Consider the following 5239-nt stretch of genomic DNA (forward strand, 5'->3'; position numbering starts at 1 on the left):
ATCTTTTTAGTGGATTTTATAACTTTAAATAGATGTAGGGTACTAAGATTTTCACTATGTACTACATTATCTACAAAAAGAACATTCCACATGTACTACAACAAAGAAAATCAGTCAGTGAACTTAATTGTTTCAACAATCAGTGTAAAATTCTGTTGATTTCCCACAATGAAAAATTGACTTTCACCAATTTTGCCTTAAATACCTAATACTCCAATTCTGATGCTGTTTTTAATAAATGATATACTTATAAATGAACAAATGAAATGATGTTATAAAAGAAAATTTAATGATCAGAAAACAAATATCACAACAAATTACTCTATTTAATTTTTAAGTAGACCTTTCCTGCCTAATAAGTTAGAATTAAAAACATTTCTTTCTATTCTTTACTCTTACATATTCTTCAAGGATTACATCACAATTGAGCTGCTGAACAAGATACACATTCATACATAACAAGGGCAAAGTATCAAGTCTTTCTGTAAAATGATACCACCACTGTGGAAAGCAGTATGCCAATTCCTTAAAAACTTGGAATTAGAAATATCATTTGATCCAGCAATCTCATTACTAGGCACATATCCTAAAAAAGTGAGAGCCAGGACAAGACCAGATATATGTACACCCATGTTCATTGTGGCCCTACTCATAATAACAAAAACATAGAAACCCACTAGGTGCACATCAAGAGAAGAACAGACAACCAAACTATGGTACAAACACACAATGGAATACTATGCAACACCAAAGAATTATGGAGAATCTGCAAAACACTGAATAACATGGATGAATTTGGGGGACATTACTGAGTGAAATAAGTCAATCGCAGAAGGCAAATATTGTATTAGTTCATTATTGTAAAAAATCAAGGTTTATATATGAAAGGAAACTTTCCTTGTTGGTTGCCAGGGGTGGGAGAGGAAGGGGGAGACAAAATAAAATTAAAAAGTAAGGAGTCAAAAATTTCTGAAAATGAAAAGAACTTTCAGAATTCTTACACCACATCTTACCGACATTGCCTGAAAATAGAACAGTGTTTATATAAGAGTTTACTCTAAAGCACAGCTTCTAGTCTGACCTTGGAGTTGCTACTCCTCCAAGCTATCTACACATCCATAAGTACTGTGCACCTTTTAAAAAATCACCTATAGGAGACCAAACAGGCAACTAGATTAATGAGCAACAAGAATGGAAATAATGAGAATATATATGCATTGTAAAGAATATAATCAATGTCACTGAATAATTTGTGTAGAAATTGTTAGATAGAAATCTGAATTACTGTGTAAACCTTCACTGACAACTCAATAAAATATTTTTTGGGAAAAATAAATCAAGTCTTTCCTGAATCATTGTTGTATGCTGAGGATTTTTTAGTCTCTTTATGGTGGAAAGTTGAGCATTCTATTGTGCGGTTTGTGATATTTAAAAGTTAAGAATGTCCATAAAGCAATTTCAACATTGAGGAATACATGTTATACTTTATCTTCTATTATGGAATTATATATGCCTACAAGAGTAAAGGTTGGGCAATCCTACTTCCGTAGTGATACTGCCTCGGAAACCCAAGGAGGGGTCGCTATGAGTCGGGGCTGACTCTATGGCACATAACAACAACAACAACAACAACAACAGTAAAGGAGCTCTGGTAGCATAGTGCCTAAGGCACTTGACTGCTAACCAGAAGGCTGGTGGTTCAAACCCACCAGGCACTCCTTGGAAGGAAGGTTGGGCAATCTACTTCCATAGTGATACTGCCTTGAGAACCCAAGGAGGGGTCACTATAAGTTGGGTCTGACTCAACGGCACATAACAACAATAACAACAGGAGTAAAATTTGTCTTTCCTGAAGCTGTAAACTTGTAAAAGGTCTCTTGTAAGTATGAAATTGTCACACTTCTCCATCAAGGTTTATCTTTAAGTCATCAGGGTAAGGCTGCATTAATTTCTTGAATGTCTTCATGTATTCTTCATCAGGTAGAGCCACATAATTTGAAAAGAAAAATTTGTTTAGAAGAACTTCATACACTTTCATCCTTCTTTTCATACAAGTTTCAACTGTATCAATGATGGTGTACTACATGCTTACCCAAAATTGATCTCTAGCATTCAATGATGCTTCTGGAATACTTTAATCATTTACATATTTCATTTTAATGTTTCTGAAATAGTAAACTGCTTGATTATCAGTATTTGACAATATTTGTTTTGGTGTTTTTTCAAATGTTCAAAATCTTTTCTTAAATCATGCAAATTCCTGTTAATGACTGGTAGAGTTCTGCATATGTTTTTAAATTTACTTCTGAATCTTGGGGAGCTTGTCTGGGCTGATGAAAATGCTGCAGTAAGTTATTCTATTTACCCAACATAAATACATACTCTAGTGTTTACATTTTGTTAGCAATGTTTTCAACCTCTCTTATCATCTCCTTTTTCTGTCTGGTCTTCAGCAATATTTTCTAAGGCATCTAAAATCTGTGTGTAAGATTTCAGGACTGCATTCACTGCTACAGCATGAACTTCCCAACAAGTAGTAGAAATGCATTTTAATATTCAATCATTGCCTGTTTCAAGAACTGGCCACTGGTGAGTAGAGGTGGCAGAAAATGTATGTATAAAAACTGAACAGTGGAAAAAAATATCAGCTGCTTCTGGACAACTATCTCTGTACTATGTTCTACAAGATTAAGAGGGTGCATAGCACATAGTATGAAAATGGCATAATCATTGCATTCTAAAATTTTCTGACATACTGACAACATTGTTTTCAGACTGGCTTCTGCACTTAGAAAAGTCAATTTTTCAAATTTTACATAAATAGTGAAGCACTTGATTGGCAAATTCTTCACCAGTATGATGTTTAAGCTAGTAAATGAGATAAATCACTCCACTCATTTCCCATCTTTTGAAAATACGTATCTTAAAACAACACTTCACTGCTCTTTATGAGAAACATCGGAAGTAGAATTTACAGACAAAGTGAAATATTGAGCTATATTTATTTTACTGTAAAAAAATTGACCAAATGTTATACTTATTAAGTTTATGAATTCTTCACTCTGTTTTAGACTTAATACAATGGGTTGTTCTTTCCTGTATTACACCTGCTCAAAATGAATCAAACTGAGCAACAAGTTCCTAAAAGCCCTCAAATTTTCATTTTATGCTGACTCACTTCTTCCTGAAAAAGATAGTTCACAGTTACCAATTGGTATCATGATAGCAATGACATGTTGCAAAACTACTTTCCAATACTGACATTCTTTATTCATTTGTTTTTCCATTCATGAATTAAGTCAAAAATGTGTCTTGAGTTTAAATATGACAATTTACAGTCTCTATGAATTGAACTGTTGGCATATTTACCAATCATATTTGAGTTGCTCCAGTCACTAAATCCACCCATAGCAAGTCATGAATTAAATGATTTAGGACTGAATAGTTTGTAAACAAAACAATATAGAGAGTCAAGTGATGGAGAATACAGTAACTACTCCCTCATAATTTTCACCATTAGCGTTGCAGCTTAGAAATATTTTCTGGCTACAGAACCCTGTTTACCATCCAGAAATTTTTGACACAATTTGGTCACTATGATATTGACAATCAGATAGCCCTCTTTCAATCCAATAGTTTACATCATTAGAACAATTATTCCACAAAGCAAGAGCTGCATTTCTGTTATTTATGGGTTCTTCAGATATAACAGTTTGATTGTACAATAGTTTCACTTTCTACACCATTGTTAATTTTACACAGTCTCAAGGAAAACATGACAAATTTGCAACATATTTCTGTTATATTTGTATTGCTATTAGTAGTTTTGGCACTAGTGATACTAGTACAGTGATTTGCATCTACTCAACTTGAGTGTTCAATGGAAGAAGTCTTTTTTCATTCATTACATTTTAAAAATGAAGCTAATTGTGGAATTATCTTTAGCGATTCGTGCACCTCTTTCTTTTTATCCTCTATGAGCTTTTGTTTTTATGCTCCACTGAGTTGTTGCCATTTCTTTTTGCCTGAGTATAAAATTATGCCACTTTTTACATTTCTTTCTACCATAGAAAATAATTTGAATAATTGAAAATAAATTTTATAAAAACAAAATAACATTGGAATTTGGATGGAAACACAGAAATTTATATTTAAAAATCAGTAAGTTAAAAAAAATTAGTTGGAACATGTAATTTTGGTCTTCAGCTCTGACAGTCAAAAGAAATAGCAAACATAAGCCAGTTGGAAATAATTTCATTTGTTTGTCATACAATGTTTGTTGGTGGGGCCTTCAGAGATCTGCATGACTGTTTTTCATATTCAAATAATACTTACTAACTTGCACACTCACTTTCTATCCTTTGATATTGTCTCTTCACAATTCATTAAACTACTGCTGATACCCAACAGGGGATGAGAACGATCATAAATCATATAATACAAATACAGAGGTATTCTCCATGTGAAAATGCATTTTGGTTAGCTTTGCATAGGATAGACCCAAATACATTATGAGTCCATGTGATTATAGTGTCACTGGTATTTCAATGAGAGAGAACAGAATGTGAGATTTACCTCCAAATTATCACTCCAAAATGAAAATATAATATAAACATTATATAGTAGTTATTGTATACAACCTTTATAAAATGTAAATTTTATTTCTTTGTGGAATTGTTCAACTCCCATATTCAGAGATATGTACATAATTGATGTAACAACACCATTTCTCAATAAGCACTTTTGTTTTGTGAGTTGTAACAATATGAATCAATTTCTTAAAAGAAAGTCAATCTGAGGGAAAATGGAAATTAAAATACATGTACATCATTATTCTTAACTGAATATTCATTTATTTCCTCAAGGAATTGTTCAATTTCCTTATATGGAGAAACATAAATATTCTGAAAAAACATTGTTAGGAATGTCCTTTGTTGCTTTCTTGAAAGATGAATTTAGAAACACATTCATTGTTGCAGAAAAGAAACATAATTTTTATATAAATAAATATTTAGTTTTGTGTCCTCTTAATTAATATATTATCATATATTGCATAATGTCAAGCACTGTGTCCCACACAACAGATTATAAAAATAAAAAACTCACTTGACAAATTATGTTGTTGTTGTTGTTATGTGCCGTCGAGTCAGACTCAACTCATAGCGACCCCTCCTTGGGTTTCCAAGGCAGTATCACTACGGAAGTAGGATTGCCCAACCTTCCTTCTGAGGAGTGGCTG

The sequence above is a fragment of the Orycteropus afer genome, unplaced genomic scaffold (assembly GCF_000298275.1).
Source record: "Orycteropus afer afer isolate SDZICR_OR568_19922 unplaced genomic scaffold, OryAfe1.0 scaffold00297, whole genome shotgun sequence".
Classification (NCBI taxonomy): Eukaryota; Metazoa; Chordata; class Mammalia; order Tubulidentata; family Orycteropodidae; genus Orycteropus; species Orycteropus afer.